We start from the raw sequence: 20560 nt of genomic DNA on the forward strand, positions 1-20560 counted from the left end.
AGGAAAGGGATTTGCTGTCTAGGACAGGTGTGGGCAAACTTTTTGGGCCAAGGGCCACATCTGAGTGGGGAAAGGGGGTTGGGGTACAGGAGGGGTGTGGAGTACAGGAGGGGGCTCAGGGCAGGGGTGCAGGAGGGGTGCAGACTGCAGGAGGGGCTCAGGGCACGGGTTGGGGTACACAGAGGTGCAGGGGGGCTCAGGGCAGGGGGTTGTGGTGCAGGAGGGGTGTGGGGTGTACAAGGGGGCTCAGGGCAGGGAGTTGGGGTGCAGGAGGGGTGCACGGTGCAGGCAGGGGGCTTAGAGCAGGGAGTTGGGGGCGGGCTGCAGGAGGGGTTCGGGCTCCGGGGTGGCAGTGGTCCACACCGGGGACAGGGGAGGCTCCCTGCACACCTGCCCTGTTCCCGGCCCCGTGCCGCTCCAGGAAGTGCTGCTCCCCCCCCCGAGGGGCCGGATCCGGCCCGCGGGCCGTAGTTTGCCCACCCCTGATCTAGGAGATAATAGATGTCCTTTGTCAAATCAGTACAGCTTGTCATAAAAACTTAGAAGGAACCATTGTCCATTGGAGGACACAGTTACACCAATTTTAAATGATGTATGCAATTGTGTATAATTTACCAAAATGTTGCTCTAGAGAAAAAAAAGAATGAAAAAAGGGACAATTTCTAAACATCACATTTCAACACTTTCAAAATGAAATGTTTTGATTTTTTCCTTTCAAAATGAAATTTTGTTTAGACATTTTTATTTTGCATCTGAATCTGAAGAAGCGGGTTTTTTACCCACGAAAGTTTATGCCCAAATATATCTGTTAGCCTTTAAGGTGCCACCGGACTCCTCGTTGTTTGTGTGGATACAGACTAACATGGCTACCCCTCTGATACTTATTTTGCGTTATAGATGATAATAAAAAAGTCAAAATTTGAAATTCAACATTTTGATTTTGTCAAAAAATTTCAATTGACCTGAAACAACTTTTTCCAGAATTATATTTTACAGAGAATTTCACAATTTTCAGGTTTCATTCCAAACCGGAAAAAAAACAAATGTCAAAATCTCTAAAACCTCCATGAAATAGAATTTCTGTTCTCTGTACAACTCTAATTTATGCATTTAAGGAGAAAAGTAATTGTTTTGCGCATCACTCTTTATGTACTGCTATTTTCCTAAAATGACTTCTTTCCGTCTAAAGCTAATACAGAAAACAACTAAATAATGTGCCAAGAAAATCAGAGTAATATTAGCCACTGATAAATTAGAAAACCTGAACATTTACTATATATAAACCAATGAATGTATATTTTTAGCTATAAATTAAGAAAATTTTAATAGCAATTGCATGAGCAAAATATATATTACTTATGCAAAATGGGTAATTGCACACAAAGTATTTTCCATGTGCATTGCCTGTTTTCTCATGTTTATGTACTTCGTGAGCACAAATTTTGCAAATGTATTCCTAGTGTTTTTCAGTGCATCAGTTACATAATCCTGGGGTTATCCTTTCTCCCCTTGCTCTTTGCGTTATTACAATGCAAGTTTATTCTATAGACTACTGTCTATCCATTTTGGAAATGGCACAGCACAATACCCCCAGAAGTTTGGGAAGATTATAAGATTCAGCAAAGAAACAAAACTTCAGTTATTCCTTCAGCAGAACTTTGTAATTAATTGACTGCCAGCTTTCTCTTGCTATACCACTGGATTTTCTTTATTTTATTTTATTTTATTTTTATTTTTTGTGGAATCAAAGCACAGAATTAATAAGAACATCTTTTGTGATAGATTTCAAGGACTCAACCTTTTTTTGTGTGTGCATGGTTAAAGTCACAATGCCCCCTTATGAGATGCAGCTACAAATATTTGCAAAACAGATGTTGTCTGTATTATCTGAGTGCAGCAATATTTCCCAGTTCCCATAGATGTGAATATTTTAATTTCTTGGCTCAAATTTACTCCTAATGAAACTCTCTTAATTTGATTTCTGTTGGTATCCAATACTAAGTCATATTAAAAATGAGCACCACAACTTAATTAGCTCCTTTTAATGACTTCCACATGAATGTCCTTGTTGAAAAATAAAAGCATGGAACCTGAGCAGTTTGACTGGTAGATACTTTGGAATTACACTGTTGCTTTAAGCCTGCTATATTTGGAATTGTTTGTTAGCAAGAGGACTGAAGCTTGACTGAGAATCGTATTGGTAAATTAACTCTATATTAGAACCTTGAGGGACCATAGACCTTACAACTCTCCAATAGCATTTTCTTAGGTGTAGAGGACAGAGTGTTGGATTAATGATTTTCTCTTGGCATATTTACTCTCCACATGGGAATTTTGGATAGAGTTCTTTCTCATTTTATGACATCAATCAGGGCTGCATGCTATAAGAATTTTGGTTCAAGACAATGGGCCAACTCCATCCCTAGTGTAATTTCACTGACTTCAATGGTTTCCCTACAGAGATGAATTTTATTAATTAAGTTTAGGATATCCCATCTCCACATGGATTCTCATTGAGTAACCTTTTGCCCTAAGTGATATTCAACTCTGCTGTAAAAACTTGAAATCAGTTAGAAACAGGGCCGGCTCCAGGCACCAGGCACCCAAGCTGGTGCTTGGGGCGGCACCTGGAGGGGGGCGGCGTGGCGCTCCGGCCGCCGGGGAGAGCGGGGCCACAGCCGGGGCTCGCCGCCCTCCTCCCAGGGCTCCGGCCGCCCTCCCCTCTGGTGCCCTCCCCCCGGCCGCCGGGGGGGGGAGCGGAGCCCCCGCCGGGGCTCGCCGCCCTCCCCCGTGGGGGGGGGGGGCAGCCGGAGGCTTTTTTGGCTGGGGCGGCAAAAAAGCCAGAGCTGGCCCTGTTTAGAAAAAGGTCCCAGAAGTAATGTGAAAACTGAAAATAACTTGCCTCTACAACAAGCTGATGGAAGGATGATTTAAATGCTTATCTGTTAACAGATTATAAAGGAGCCATTTTTACTAATAAATGAACAGTTTTGATACAAACAATTTATTTTTCCTACTTGGTTGTATTTTAATTTTAGCATATAGAATATATAAACACAAATGGCACCTAGATACCAAGTTGATCATTGCCCTATAAATACCACAGACAGAGTGCAAATGCTTCCTGACATCAGTTACCAATTCAAATGATCATTTTCTTAACAGAATTCTAGAAGATAGGTATTAACATTTGATTTAGTAGGAGTGAATGAACCCTGCCAGTTTTGGTTCATGGGGCCTATATAAACCAGATCCCACAGAATCAAGTCTCTGGAGTTGACACTGGGCCAGCCCCTGCTGCTCCAGTTAGAGCAGTGTTTCTCATGTGGTAGATTGCAACCCCCTCAAAAAAGGCAACCAGGATGGTCACAAGGAATTGAATGCTGTTATAATCAATAGCAAAGTAAATAATATACACAGCTGACATAGGCTTATCATTATTATCACTGATATATTCTTTTACAAGTATAGTAAATGTAAAGGATGTTGTGAAAATCTTTCACTTTAAATTCTCTGGTCTGTGTTGTATGGAAGGTCAGATTAGATGATCATAATGGTTCCATCTGGCTTTAGGTTGCCACCATGAAAAAGACTGAGAAACAGAGTTAGGTTTTCAACCTGGGGTGTTGCAGACATGTACCAGGGACCTATGACCACCCTGCCCTTCACATATTGCTCAATGGAAGGCCTGATCATATTAGGGATATTGTCATAGAGCTTAAGGCCAGAAGAGACAATCAGATCTTTGAGTCTGACCTCTTGTATATCACAGGCCACCCCTAACACATCCATGCTAAACCCAACCAACAAAATTAAACCAAAGTTTTACAGCCCACAGGAGACTAGACAATTATGTGCCACAGGCAGAGAATAGGAGGGACTGAAGTGAAGCATTGTCTGAGGCCCCCACAGTGGCAGGGAAATGATTAAGTGAGGTAATGGGGTATGGAAGAGGGGATCCAGCTATGGGTAAAGGTTAAGAATCACCGAATAGCAGCTCTGACTGTACAGAATCTGCCTAGGACTGATGGATTAGTGTGGTGTACATACAGTTATAACTCTTTGTACTGCACCTCTAAATGCAAGAAATGTGCCTGCTGCTCTGCTTGGGGACAGGGCTGTGAGGGAACTCAGGAAAAGAGTAAGATGGAAATTTCATATTTGTTCTTTCTTTGTTCATTTTTTAATCTAAAGTAAGTCCCCTAACTTTAAGTACATGTTTTGCTCCTTGTGCTTTGAAAGCACAACATTTGTGGGCATGCACTGGTTTTTCACTGATAAAAGGAGAATGCAGACCCCCACCAATTTCCAGTGGGGCCACGTTCATGGAGGAATTTTCAGGTCTCTCTATTTTTGGGTTATCCAGTCCATTGCCAGATAATGGGAAATTGTTCTGTACCATATATTTTCTGCTGATTTTATCCAGTCTAATTTTGAACGTCTCAATCACCATTCTCACCAGCTACGAGCTATGTTTAGGATTACTCCATTTTTATAATTCCATAGCACAGAATTTTTGGTCTATTTTCTCTAGAAAAACAATCCCCATTAGAGGATTTTAACAAAGCCTCCTAAGAATCTTTCAAGTTTTGTTTTGTAAATGACCCATATCTTGAAGTAATGAAGAGAAACTGATGATGATCATCTCCTGCAGGATAGAGGGATGCTACTTAGTTTATGGTATGCCCCTAGCCTGCACACGGAGGCATAAGAATCAAAAACAGTATGGTCAGTTATAAAATAAAAAACAAAATTAAAATGTTCATTGGCAAGTGGTTTGGCTTAAATAATCCAAAAGGAGAAAAGACACATAGCATTTTGTATTGTCTTCGTACGGGAACAACCCCCCCCCCCCCCACACACACACAGTACTTTAATGTTAAAAAATCCTCTACAACCAAGGAAGCATAAAAAAATCACAGCTGATTTTAAAATCATAGCCATGGGTGGTTCTTTTTTACTATGTTGGCAACTCCTGACCTGCCTAATGGAGTTAAGTTCTATACCAATTTCTATGTTATATAAACTTCATGTTCACTTCTCCAATGTTTTTATCCATGTCATTTATTCCTATACCCACAAATATTTTAAAAGAATATATCTAGTTCAAACAGATATATATTATTCCATTCCAGTCAGCCCAGTTACAAAGATTTTTTATTGGCTACAATGGTGAAATCCTCTGGCTCTAGTAGGGTTACTCTGGATTTACACCACTGCAAATGAGATCAGAAACTGACCCAAAGTACTTCTCCACTGTATGCCTGTCTGTATTTTTTAAAGAGCTTTTAACAATTTATGGCAAGTTTTTACCTCCCAATTATAATGTAAACCAGAAATCAAGTTCAGAGATCTCAGATATACTGTACAATGTTGATGTGAAAAAATTATATGTTGTGCTTTGCACAGAAAACAAGTGATTTCCCATCTGACCAGCTGAATTGCATGTGTGCGATCAATATTGGCATCAAGAGATAATACAAGCTTATTTCCCTCTATACTGAGTTTTCAATCAAATTTTCCCTGCATATTAATATTTCCCCTTGCAGTCAAAATGTTGAGGCCTTTCCATAGTGATAAAGATGCTGTCATTTTAGCATTTGTCTAGGACATATAACTAAAAGATACATTTGTTTATTGGATGCTGGATTCCTTTATACAAACATTTCTCTCTCTCTCTCTCTCTCTCTCTCATCATATTGTATGCCATTGTCAAGTTTGCCTTTGATATCAACACATTGTCTGACTTCAGTATTCATTTATAATGATATACTAAGTGTAAATATTTGTATCTTTCCGTAACATAAATTATACTTTAATTGTATCATGGTACATATAAAACCTATGAAGAATGTTAATGCATACAATTTATTTTAATATTGTTTTGACAGAAATTTCTCAGCATTCACATCAGGATTAATGATTTACATATACTATTTTACCCTGTTTGCCTTTAATACATGCTTTCTTTTAAATAGCAGCAAAGCTGGAGAATGAGAGAAATTCTATTAGCTATCCAGGGGGAGGTTGCACAAGAGAGACAATGAGCAAATAATATTTTCCATACAAGGAATCATATGTATGGGAATAGAATGTACATCAGGGGTCGGCAACCTCTGGCACGCGGCTCGCCAGGGTAAGCACCCTGGTGGGCCGGGCCAGTTTGTTTACCTGCTGCGCTGGCAGGTTCGGCCAATCGTGGCTCCCACTGGGTGCCGTTCGCCACTCCAGGCCAATGGGGGCGTCAGGAAGCTGCGGCCAGCACATCCCTCGGCCCGCGCCACTTCCCGCCGCCCCCATTGGCCTGGGACGGTGAACCGCAGCCAGTGGGAGCCGCGATGGGCCGAACCTTCCGATGCGGCAGGTAAACAAACTTGTCCGGCCCGCCAGGGTGCTTACCCTGGCGAGCTGCGTGCCAGAGGTTGCTGACCCCTGATGTACAGGGTAGAATATAATATGGTCATAAATGCATTGGTCCAGATGGTATTTGAGAGTATAACTCCTGGGATGCCAACAATTCTTAAATTGCACTCAGTCTTCAACCCACTGTACCAGGCTAAATTCTCAACTCGGGTAAATCAAGACAACTATATTCACGTCAATTAAACTATTCCAATTTATGCTGGGTGAGAATGTGACCTAGTATCTGTATGCCCTCTCTACCCAACTTCAGCCATCAATAACCAGACACCACTGTAGCTGCATCCCTGCAATCCTCTAGTGTAGAGAATGTTAACAGACAGAATTTGCATTAATGTAGGTAGCTTGAAAGTAGGGTAAAACTTCATGAGTGCATCATTGATTGGCTAATGAGAGCTTTAGGTATGGCAAATTGTCAATGTAAACAAGGCCTTATTGTCTAAAGATGGCATTTCCCCCTCTACACGGTGCAGAGCAGATGGGAGAAGGAGTATGCATCAGTGTGGGAGCTGGGGAGAGGGGTGGAGGCCATTTTTGTCCAACAGATCTCATGAGATGCTAACATTTGGAGTGGAGGGTTGTGAATGCCCTGTCCATTTGGCATGGGGTAGAATTGAGTTTGAAAACTCTCCCAGAAGTGGAGGTAGTTTTGGATCAGGGATTTGGGATTAGGTTAGTTATATTTATTAGACTCAGAAAAACTGAACCAGTTGCTTTTCTTTAATTTGAAATCCTAGAAACAAAAGATGATAACTCATGTCAGAGTTCTATTAATCTTAGTGAGGGGAGGGGTCTGGCTGGGGGTGTGGGTTCTGGGGTGGGGCTGGGAATGAGGGGTTTGGGGTGCAGGAAGGGGCTCTGGACTGGGACCAAGGGGTTTGCAGTGTGGGAGGGGGTTCAGGATACTCCTTGATGGTGTGAGGAAGGTGAAAACATTCCACAGAAAGAAAATCCTTCCTAACTCCAAAATAGCCAATCGCTCAGACCCACAGCATTCACAAAGCTTCGAAGCTACCACCACAGGCAGGTGGGGTGGGGCTTCTGCAGTGGAGCAAAAGATGCTCGAGGTGCCTCTGGCTATGGTTTAAATAAATAGAAGGGCAGGATGGTGAGCCATTCAGCTCCCTTCCTCCTATGGCTGGCCAGTGAGAGGCTAGAGGCTCTGGCGGGGGAGGGAGCACCCCTACCTCGCCTCAGCAAATGCTTCCCTCCCACTTTCTGCAGGAGCTGTCCCAATGACCACTGGTCTGGTCAAATTTCCTACCTGTTGAGGCAAGTGGGGGGCATTTTTAAATTTCTATGTATAAGTTTTTAGTTTAGTCAAAGGGGATGAGTGTTGCATTGTAATTGTGAAATATTTAACTTCCATTTCATATTGTCTGGTATGTCCTTAACATCCAGGCTGATTAAGCTTTAAAAAAAAAAATTGGTCAGATAAGCTAGTATGTCCATCGGGAATACTAAACATCTGTTCATGTTTGCTAGTAACACTGGGATTAGTAGACATGTCATTTTATTTCACCCCATATTTAAATGACAGCCTTTAGTAAGAGACCCCTTAGTTGAAGTTATACTGACTAATAAGTATGTAGCCTTTCCATAGTTAAAGTTGCAACCAGTTGGCCCTTTCAAACCCTTAAATTCACAAGCAAAGGACTATCATCCTCAAAAAACTGGCAGTTGAGGCCTGTGTGTGCATTATAATGTTTTTACTACATTTGAAGTAAATCATACAAAAGGTTTCCAATTTAACAAACAGATCCCTAGTTTAAATCCTCCCCCTGCCCCGTGCTGGGGAAGGAGATAAGGGATTTTAATAGGGAACAGCCACCTCTCTGAGTGCCCTAACTAATAGAATATAGTGTCATTCTACCTCTTTCTCTTGCCAACATAATATTCAATTAAAATGGAAAAAAAATTTTAATAGGAGAGTGAGAATCAGAATATTCCATAGCCTGGTGGTAAGGGCAGTCACCTGAGATGTGGCTGATCCCTTTTCTCCATGGCAGAAAGGAAAGGGGGAGTTGAACCAAGGGTTTTCCCACATCCTGGGAGAATACTCTATCCACTGTGCTAAAGGTTATAAGGGAGATCCTCCCGCCATTTTTTCAGGCCTTGCATGTGACATGGGTGGCCAAATGTTTATCTTCCCCGGGTTGATAGATTGTTACCAGACCTAGGCACTTCCCTGTAACATGTAGTGAGGTGCATATCTCTGTGAGGGCAGGGGCTCAGCACACATCTCTCTGGTGAGCATCTGCCATTGACTAGCTTAGGCAGCCTTCCCTCTAGTATGCTGGCTTTGTGGATGGCAGTCTAAGGTACCACTCTCTCCCTGTTCCTTGTACAGGAGCCTAGGCACTTAACTCAGTGTGCTGGGATCCCTGGGATATAACCTAGAACTGTGGGACCACTGTGCCCCCTTAACTCTCCAGCCTGGGCTGTCTATCAGAATGCTACACCAATGACTAGAGCAAACCCCTCCAGTGCTGTGATCACTCAACCATCAGCATGTAGAGACCCACACCCCAGCTAAATTGCATGAATGGTCTCTAAGCCACTCATGCATTATGCAGAGAGAGGCATCAGCAAACCACCCCAGCCCTTAGCCTTGCACCCCAGAAATATACTGTCTTACATTGCTCAAGACTCCCTTAGACAGTACAAGCTCATTAAATCGTTCGCCACTTCAACAAATGGTAGTGGACGTGCAACAGCCCTTTTAACCTGAGCTGAGATTCTCTAAGCACTTCAACCAAAATATAAAACAGATGTATTAACCCCAGAAAGATAGCTTTTAAGTGATTATAAGTAGCAGGCATAAAGAACAAAGTTTGTTACACACAAAATAAAAATAAAATTTCAGTCTAGATTCTACAGACTAAGCAAGATTTGAATCAAGTAGTTTCTCCAAAAAGATGTTATAGGCAGCTCACAGTTCTTAATACACAGACTGAATTCACTTTCAGCCTGGGACCCATCCATCTCTTTAGTTCAAAGTCTTTGTCTTCCAGATGACCTTTCTGGCGTTGAGAGGGGGTGGGGGAGAGAGAGAAAGGCCAACTGGTGATGTCACTGACCCTCACTTGTACTTTCTCTCCAGGTTCTAGAAAGATCCTTGCTGTGTGACATGGGTGTTAGGCAGCCCCCATTGCATATGCACCCTCTCTGCGGAGTCTCTGGGCGAGTGGATTCTTCTTAATGGGCCATCAACACATGTCTGGCTGGAAGACAAAGACTTTGACTCGTGAGTTTCTCAATGCAACAGGATAGTAATATTCAATGGATCAAGACTTTTTAAATGATACCTCACAAGGTATCCTTTGTGCAAAACATATCATAATCATACAGAGTGTCACACTCAGGCTTTATGGACTGCAGTCTTATTCCTGTGATTTCCTAGGTGCCTAAAAGTTAGGCATTGTAGCCAGGGCCGGCTCCAGGCACCAGCCCACCAAGCTTGTGCTTGGGGCGGCACCTGGAGGGGGGCGGCGCGGCGCTCCGGCCGCCGGGGAGAGCGGGGCCACAGCCGGGCTCGCCGCCCTCCCCCCGGCGCTCTGGCCGCCCTCCCCCCCGGCGCCCTCCCCCCCCGGCGCCCTCTCGCCGCCCTACCCCCTGCGCTCTGGCCGCCGGGGGGAGAGCAGAGCCCTGGCCGGGGCTCGCCGCCCTCCTCCCAGGGCTCCGGCCGCCCTCCCCCCCAGCGCCCTCCCCCCGGCCGCCAGGGGAAGAGCGCTCGCCGCCCTCCCCCCAGGGCTCCTGCCGCCCTCCCCCCCCCCCCGGGGGGGGGGGCGGGGGCAGCCAGAGGCTTTTTTGCCTGGGGCGGCAAAAAAGCCAGAGCCGGCCCTGATTGTAGCATTCAGCATCACGTTGCCTAAGTCCCTTTGTGGATCTGGACTTAATTGATTTTTTTGAACAATATACACATACAATGCCACAAACTTCCTGAGTGACCTTGGGCAAGTCAATTAGTCTTTCTGTGTCCTACTGCCTTATCTGTAAAATGGGGATGATAGTACTTCACTGTGGTGTTGTGGGAAAATGCATTAAAGGCTGTGAAGCACACTGAGATCTGCTGTTGCAATGCTATGAATTAATATAGAGAAAACAGGATAGACCATTCTTAGTCAATGGCCCAGTTTGTTGGTCCTTTAGAATATTGAAAGCCCAACTCTTTGTTGTGTGGTGAGAGGGAGGGAAATAAATTAACACCAAATCAGCTGTGAGAGTTTTGTGTCACCTTTGTTTAAATAGAGTGTTTCATTTATAAAATGTACCCCACTGCACAAACAAGTTGGCACACACAATTAAATAAATATGGGAAAGATTAAAAAAAAAGTTAACAAATACAGATACCTCAACAGGGTTTAGATTTCTGCCTTTTGTAAATAATGAGTAAGAGCCTTTACCTCAAGTGTAATATTTGAGTAAGAAATTGACTTTGGGATCCTTCCACAGATTTACTCTTCCTTTGCTTTTACCATAGGAGGGGATGATCCAGCCTTTGTCAGCTGCTCATGTGTAGCATGCTTAATTTTGCCACCCGTTTTAAAGAGGCAGTGCAGCTCTAAGGGCAGAGACTCATCCTCAGTGAGATAAGAGGAAAGGAATGTAATACAGTAACTTGGGATATTTTGATCATGTTAGTTTTTGCTATCCCCTTTACACCATCATAACATTTCTGATCATCTTTCCTTTGTCATTTTCACAAGACAAGTAGGATAGGCATGTTCTGATTGAAGTATTAGAGGGCCAGCCTGAATATGAAGAATTCCAAACCCGCATTCAAAACATCCAATGTAATAGATGAGGTTTTCTGATTATTTGTTACTGGAGGTTCCTGAAGAGAAGGACTCTGGTAGCTTTGCTGAACAATTTTTTAAAATGCTAATCTTTTTTCCCTGTTTTCATTTTAAGTGCTCAGATGTATATTGCTCCCCTCCCTATATGACACTATGGGGAATTTGAACGGAACTACTGTACTTTCTATGCGGTCTACTTACCTAATGCTATCATTACAAACACATTTTTAGTGGGTTATTTCTGTTACTCTCAGCAGGATTTCTTATTAATATTTGATTGTTTCTCCGCAATTCAGCATCTAGCATTTCTGAAAGCTATTTCCATACCTACTACTAAATTCAGACCATGATAGAGCTAATACTGTTTAATGGCTTAATTCTAATTGAGGTAAGTCCTCATTGAATTATTTATCTGTAGATGACCCTGCAGAACAAAAAAAACCCCAAAAAACAAAAAACAGGCTTCTAAAAAATAAAGGTGCATTTAGCTACTGATGTTACCTGTGATTCCACAAGCAACCAGGCTTCCAAAAACACTCCCAAATTCAAACCTCTTAGAAACAGGGCTACTCTTACATTAGGACAGACCATCATACTCACCCTTGCTTACTCTCACAATCTTACCCTAAATCATTATCATCAAGACCATTTTGTAAAGGTTTTGAAGTATACAGAAATCCTTTCCCCTTCTCATATTTCATTTTTGTTTACAAATGCATTTCCTTGTTTCAGTCAAGACCAAACTATCACAAGAAAGGCCTTTCTGAGTGTTTTCATTCTCCCCCAAAAGAGAAAGTAGCAGCAAACTCATAAGGGACACTGTGTTTATGAGCTTTCCATCAAAGATTTCTAGACTTGGATACTTGTGGAAAATGTTTGGTCAAGCAACTTGACAGTTGGGTGATTATCAGAACCAAACTGAACTCCTCAACCCTGGGAGATATCCCCATTCCTGACATTATGCACAGTTACCAACTAAATATTTCACTCTGTTTAGCCTCAAAAAATTTTCTGTTTTACCCTTAATTTGAGATATTTACTGGATGTACTGTTTTCTTGCTTATAAATGTCCCATCTTTATTTCCTTACATAAGTTTGGTTTCTTGCTCAAGACTTGTCTGATTTATTTATTTATTTATTTATTTTTATCTGATAGCATCTTTGCTTACCCTACAATGGATCTTTCTCTATCTATTCCTTGTCTTAATTAGACTTTCCCTTTCTTTTTCTTATTATCTTGTGTCCTTCCTATCTATTTTAATTGATTTTTTTATTAACCTACACCTTTTTTTTCCCCCCTTTCCCCTAACTGTGCTTCCTGGAATAGTTCTTGAGACAATTCTCCTTCAACATTAAAGATATCCTACTCTTTCTCTACTTTGGCAGTCAGACACCACAGATTTGTATCCTCTGCAAAGTCCATCTTTTGAAGACTTGATAGAATCATGATCAAATTAGTCTACAATCTAAGGCATTAGGATGAGTGTCCAGATACAATGATAATAATGTAAATAGATGCTACTGATAAAACAAAATAAGATAAAGCATCAGTATCTACTGATAACACAAATATCTACCGCTATATTCCCAACTTGTCTCCCTCCATCCAATCCTGCATTTCTGCTTGTATATCTAATATCTCTTCCTGGATGTCTCACTACCAGCTTGAACTTAGCCAAAATTAGCCAAAATTGAGCAACTTGTCTTGCTTCCCAAACACAACCCATTCTCCTCTTTCTCCATCACTGTTGATATCCCCACCATCCTCTGTTACCTATGTTTATAATCTGGGTGCCATCTTTGTCTCTCTTCTCCTTTAGCCCCATACTTCTAGGCTGTGTCCAAATCTTGTCATTTTTTTCTGCCATAGAATCTCTAAGATCCAGTCTTTTATCTCTGTCCACATTACTAAAACTCATGCCTTGGTACTTCATAAGCTATCTTGATCACTGTGACCTCCTCCTCTCTGACATCCACCTCACTCCACTTAGGTTCATCTTCCTGACCATGTCACTCTCCGTGGCATCCCTCTTTATCACATCCGGTACAAGCTTCTGGTCCTTAACTTTAATATTGTTCACAAATTAGCCTCTCCTTACACATTTGCTATTTTATCTTAGTGTGTCCCCCACAACCTCCATGATGACAGCCTCTACTGCCTGCTGCTTCCACAAACACCTTCATGCTTTCTTTCTTGCTATGAACTAACTAGGGAACACTTTCCCCAAATGAGTCCACAGGCCACACACCCTGTCCTTCAAATCCTTCCTCAAGACTTACTTCTACCATGATGCTTTCAGGAAACTATCAATTTAAAATTATAGCTAGAAGGACAGCAGGGACTTTCGATGATTATCTTTGTTTAATATCATTTTACAATTTATATTAAAAATGTAACCAGTTTGAAAACATCCAGCTATGCATGTTCTCACTACTATTTCCCTTATTCTCACTCCCTTCTTCTTGTTAAATGTTTTCAACATCTACTTGTTACATTTTCTTTTTCTTAGATTATAAACTCTTTGGGGCAGTAACTCTATTCTGCTCTGTATATAACCTCACACAATGGGGCTTGGATCATGATGGGGACCCATGAAATGTAGTATAATTCAAAAATAATAATTTATCAAGTAGTATAACTCATATAATTATCAAAGGGGAAAATGGGACAGATGCTGTGGTTAGGTAATATTTTTAAGAGCACATTATTCTAAAGACAATATTCTAAAGATCCTGTGAAGATAGTTTGTTCAAACTACTCAAGATAGTTAAGTCCCAGGCAAACTGCGAAGAGCTATGAAAGGCTCTCTCAAAACTGGGTGACTGGGCAACAAAATGGCAGGTAAAATTCAATGTTGATGAATGCAAACTAATGCACATTGGAAAACAATCTCAACTATACATATAAAATGACGGGGTCTAAATTAGCTGTTACCACTCAAGAAAGAGATCTTGGAGTAATTGTGGATAGTTCTCTGAAAACATCCACTCAATGTGCAGTGGCAGCCAAAAAAGTGAACACAATGTTGGGAATCATTAAGAAAGGGATAGATAATAAGACAGAAAATATATTGCCTCTATATCAGGGATCGGCAACCTTTGGCACATGGCCCATCAGGGAAATCCGCTGGCGAGCTGGGACAGTTTGTTTACCTGCAGCGTCCACAGCTTTGGCTGATCACAGCTCCCATTGGCCACAGTTCACTGTTCCAGGCCAATGGGGGCTGTGGGAAGCAGCGGCCAGCACATCCCTTGGCCCATGCTGTTTCCCGCAGCCCCCATTGGCCTGGAACAGTGAACTGCGGCCAGTGGGAGCTGCGATAGGCTGAACCTGTGGATGCTGCAGGTAAACAAACAGTCCCGGCCTGCCAGCGGATTTCCCTGATGGGCCGCATGCCAAAGGTTGCCGATCCCTGCTCTATATAAATCCATGGTACGCCCACATCCTGAATACTGCATGCAGATGTGGTTTCCCCATCTCAAAAAGATATATTGGAATTGGAAAAGGTTCAGAAAAGGGCAACAAAAATGATCAGGGGTATGGAACGGCTGCCATATGAGGAGTGATTAATAAGTCGTCTTTTTTTCAAGCTGAAAAGTCCCAGTCTAAGGGGGGATGAGATAGAAGTCTATAAAATCATGACTGGTGTGGAGAAAGTAAATAAGGAAGTGTTATTTACTCCTTCTCATAACACAAGAACTAGTGGCCAACAAATGAAAGTAATAGGCTTAAAACAAACATAGGAATTATTTTTGCACACAACATGTCAACCGGTGGAACTCCTTGCCAGAGGATGTTGTGAAGGCCAAGACTATAACAGTGTTCAAAAAAGAACTAGATAAATTCATGGAGGATAGGTCCATCAATGGCTATTAGCCAGGATGGGCAGGGATGGTGCATCTAGCCTCTGTTTGCCAGAAGCTGGGAATGGGTGACAAGGAATGGATCACTTGATGATTACCTGTTCTGTTCATTCCCTCTGGGGCACCTGGCATTGGCCACTGTCGGAAGACAGGATACTGGGCTAGATGGACCTTTGGTCTGACCCAGTATGGCCATTCTTATGTTCTTATATATTATTCCATTATTAAGATCTTTGGCAGTAAAAGGAAAGACTGACAGTGTGATTTTTTTTAAATTTCCATTTTAAAATTAATGAACTGATTTACCTGTACATTTTGAGAAAATTAAATATCTGCTGAAAAAGTAAGTTATTTAAATGTTCCTATTATATTAAATATATTATATTAATTATATTATATTATATTATATTATATATTATATTAAATATTGCTGAATTCTTATGTAGAAAAGAGGTTGAATCCTTGATTTAAGGGCAAAATTCTATTCAAATTAAACTATAGAACTATCACCAACGCTTCCATGAATGTACACATTATAGAAACAAAATTGTAGCTCATAAGCTTGTATAAGAAATAAATCTATTCTCTCTTATGTGCAAGTGAGTTGGTATCTCTCCAGTATCTGAGGGATTTATCTAGAACAGTAACAATTGTGGCACCCATTTGGTTTGTTCCATTATAATTTATTTTTTTAAAATGTTTGTTTCAATATTTGTTCTAAAAATACTGCCCTTTTGATTTCTAGTTGAAATAAAGCAAATAGATTTATTTAACAGCTCTACTACTCTTTCATGAAATCAAACTAATAAAAAAAGCTATACCTTCACTCATGAGATAATTTGTGACAGATATCCACATCCCCTTTTTCGCCTTATGGTGTACTTCCAGGTCTCATTTTTGAACACGTGTATTTTTGGCACCATTGGCCATTTTGAAAAAAAAAGTTTTTTGTTTGTTTGTAACTTAATTTATCCTTACAGGGTTGGAGGGGCATTTAAAATAAATGAGTACATACAGATTGTATGTCTCTTCCTTGTATTGAGTGGAATTTTTTAATGCAGTTAACACAATTCTAAATAAAGTCTAGTAAACAGTTGTGTAAACACTTAATGGCAGAGGAATAAAGAAGTATTCATATATGTATAAATAATTTTTAGATAATTTTATGCATAGTACACTTTTTAAATAAAGTAATTGAATAATTTACAGAATCTTAGTAACAGCAGAGTAAAAAAGTGTTACAAGATATATATTAATATGCATTTTTTCTCATTTTTAAGAGGAAAATATTTTTAATGCAGTTAGTACATTCTTAAGTATGTGGTTAGTAGAATTCGAAATAATTGTACAAAATATTAATGACAGGAGTAAAGGAGAAATGATTATAGATACACACACACACACAAGATGCATTTTTATAAAAAATGCAGTTAATACAATTCTAAATAAAGTTGATTAAAAAATTGCACAAAGGCCACAAAATATAAGTGATATATAAAGAAAATATAACCATTGTATTAGTTACATTTAAAAGGATATAATAGTTCTATAGCTGCCTTTCCGAGATGACCAAGAAAGTTTTTTTTAAAAAGAAAGGAAAAAAGGCAGAAAAAATCAAAATTATCTCACTCCAGAGACATGTCACCAGCCAAATGGCAGAAACCCCTGGTCTGGGAGTTTGCAACAAACCATGTCTCAATGGTCAAACCAACCAGAAAGGCCTTTTCAACCATGGGACCTCTTGTGGAATCATATGTCATAGAATATTAAATTGTATCTCATTTTCCTGACAGTTCTGTAATGTGGCCCCAGAGGGCCCTAGTTCAAGAATAGGTTTGGGGCTCCCCCCTTCCCAAATCCAAAATCTAACATTTTTGTTTACCCCAATCTCATTGCCCCCTAACACCCAGTACTTCCAGGGCATTCCTCACACATGAGCCTCAGGAACTCAGATCTGCAGTCCACTTTACAGTATCTAGAGAGTTAAAAGTCTCTGACTCCTCAGCAGTTATCAACTCTGGCCAGGATATCATAGCAAGTGAGCGAAGATCTCCTGTTAATGGTTGTAAAGAGGTGGTCAGGGCATCTTTAGATCTTCGATATGGAATAGAATGTATTAACAGGTGTGTTGTGAGCAAGACACGAGAAGTCATTCTTCCGCTCTACTCTGCTCTGGTTAGGCCTCAGCTGGAGTATTGTGTCCAGTTTCGGGCACCGCATTTCAAGAAAGATGTGGAGAAATTGGAAAGGGTCCAGAGAAGAGCAACAAGAATGATTAAAGGTCTTGAGAACATGACCTATGAAGGAAGACTGAAAGAATTGGGTTTGTTTAGTTTGGAAAAGAGAAGACTGAGAGGGGACATGATAGCAGTTTTCAGGTATCTAAAAGGGTGTCATAAGGAGGAGGGAAAAAACTTGTTCACCTTAGCCTCTAAGGATAGAACAAGAAGCAATGGGCTTAAACTGCAGCAAGGGAGGTCTAGGTTGGACATTAGGAAAAAGTTCCTAACTGTCAAGGTGGTTAAACACTGGAATAAATTGCCTAGGGAGGTTGTGGAATCTCCATGTCTGGAGATATTTAAGAGTAGGTTAGATAAATGTCTATCAGGGATGGTCTAGACAGTATTTGGTCCTGCCATGCGGGCAGGGGACTGGACTCGATGACCTCTCGAGGTCCCTTCCAGTCCTAGAATCTATGAATCTATGAATTAAGAAGCTACTTTTTGAAGTGTTTAAAAACTTGATTCGCTGAATGCCTTAAAGAAAGATAAAAGACGCAGGAAGTATTTGTAAGTTGGGGAAAGTTGTGCATGATAAAGAGCAGCATTTACTAGACATGTATCCTGAAAATGTAATGGGGGGGTAGGAGAAAAAGGTGGAAGTTCCCATTCTTGATGAACCTGAGGAGTTTCCATAGGTATATCTGGAACATATGAGAGAGTGGGTGAGACTTCAAAGAGCATTGAACGCTTATGACTATTTTCAATCATTTTTGATTTGCTAATTTAGACAGAGTGACATCATGGCAATGGTATTCAAAAATTGCTGGATGAGATTGATACCCAAATAGGCTCCAATGATTTTGTACAGCTATGATTAGATGCTACAGGGCTAAACCACCCTTTCTTTTCTCAGAGGATACTTTAGGACAGGGGTCGGCAACCTCTGGCATGCGGCTCGCCAGGGTAAGCACCCTGGCGGGCCGGGCCAGTTTGTTTACCTGCCGTGTCAGCAGGTTTGGCCGATCGCGGCTCCCACTGGCCGCAAGTGGCCTCCCAGGTCAATGGGGGCAGCGGGAAGCAGCGTGGGCCAAGGGATGTGCTGGCCGCAGCTTCCCGCTGCCCCCATTGGCCTGGAGCGGCGAACCGTGGCCAGTGGGAGGTGCGATCGGCCGAACCTGCCGACGCGGCTGGTAAACAAACTGGCCTGGCCCGCCAGGGTGCTTACCTTGGCGAGCCGTGTGCCAGAGGTTGCTGACCCCTGCTTTAGGAAGACTTAAATGCTGCATAAGAACATAAGAATGGCCATACTGGGTCAGACCAATGTCCTTATAGCCCAGTATCCTGTCTTGTGAAAGTGGCCAATGCCAGATGCTTCAAAGGGAATGAACAGAACAGGGTATTCATCAAGTGATCTATTCCGTCAACCAGTCCCAGCATCTGGCAGTCAGAGGCTTAGTGACACCTAGAGCATGGGGTAGCATCCCTTACTATCTTGGCAAATAGCCATTGAGGGACCTATCCTCCCAGAACTTACCTCATTCTTTTCTGAATCCAGTTATAGTTTTGACCTTCACTAAATCCCCTGGCAATGAGTTCCACAGGCTGACTGTGCATTGTGTAAAGAAGCACTTCCTTTTGTTTATTTTAAACCTGCTGCTTATTAATTTTATTAGGTGACCACTAGTTCTTGGGTTATGTTAATGGATAAATAGCAGTTCCTTACTCACTTTCTCCACACCATTCATGATTTTATAGACATCCATCATATCCCCCCTCAGGCTTTTCTTTTCCACACTGAACAGTCCCAGTCTTTTTAATCTCTCTTCATATGGAAGCTGTTCCACACTCCTAATAATTTTTCTTGCCCTTCTCTGTACCTTTTCCAATTTTAATATAGCTTTTTTGAGATGAGGCAACCAGAACTGCACTCAGTATTTAACATGTGAACAAACCAAGGCTTTATATAGTGGCATTATGATATTTTCTGTCTTATTATCTATCCCTTTGCTATGGTTCCTAACATTCTGTTAGCTTTTTTGACTGCTCCTGCACATTGAGAAGATGTTTTCAGAGTTATCCACGATGATGCCAAGATCTCTTTTTTGAGTGATAACAGCTAATTTAGACCCAATCATTTTGCAGCAGATATCTTAAATAATATTAACAATACTTTGGAGAGCAATGCAGAGATTGTGGGTACTTCTACACTAAGGCTGATGGGACTAGCGTTAGAAACAGTGATGGACGGGGTGCTAGGCCCTTAAATTCTATCATATACAGTAAAAGGGCGTCAGAGGAGAGAGGAGGAAACATTTGATTGATTTAAATAACCAGGGTTATAACTTTGTTTTTCCAAAAGCATCCTGGCCCTGTTACCAAATGGATATAACCCACAGATGCCCAACTATTAAAGGGGGCAAAAGCATCTCCACCAGTAGTTGGGGTTATCAGTGAAACTGAACATTTTTTGGTCTGAGGTGAGCTCTTTTGACATTTAGGCATGGCTATTAAAGTCATTTATCATGAAAGAGGGGACTGGTCCATTTTTACAAGAAGTAGGGAATGACACCAAAAATCACATTTGTTCTGTTACATGACAATATTGCAATGTCCTAACAATCAAAGCATGCACAGCATATTTGTGCAAGTACTGTCATGCTGCACACAGCCACAAAACACCACCGTGCCTTTAAAAAATGCTGTTGTTTGTGTATTAGCACAGAATTCACTGAGTATGTAGGCTATTTTGCAAGTCCCAAGCCTCTTTAGACAGACACAGAGCTTTTTCAGAGTTGGTAAAGTTGACTGCGAAACTATATACGTCTTTGTGATAAGTGTGGTTTCCAGGACATTAAAAATATTCAATATAAAAGCAACTGTGTCCCCAGTGTTAGGAGGAGACTGAGAGCATAGATGGCCACAGTTATTATGGGCAATATTTGCTTTCCAGAAGAGGATGACAATTATATTTTTTATGACTTTGAATGCATGCAAGAAACAGGGGTAAGTGTGCCAGATTATGTCTATGCCATCCATTATCTAAATACCCACTTGGGAACATAATAGGGTGTCAGTGAGGTTGTTCAAACTTCTGTAGACAAGTGTTTTAAGGGGTTCACCTTTATCACCCATAATACTAAAGGTTATTTCATCCTTAGACAGTTTGTTTAAAAAAATGGAAGTCAGTGTGCTAGCACAGAGTGAAAAACTAATTTGTGAGACAGTGGGGGCCATAGAAATCAGATTTGTAGATTC

Source organism: Terrapene carolina, unplaced genomic scaffold, assembly GCF_002925995.2.
Source record: "Terrapene carolina triunguis isolate 2854851 unplaced genomic scaffold, T_m_triunguis-2.0 Scaffold48, whole genome shotgun sequence".
Classification (NCBI taxonomy): Eukaryota; Metazoa; Chordata; order Testudines; family Emydidae; genus Terrapene; species Terrapene triunguis.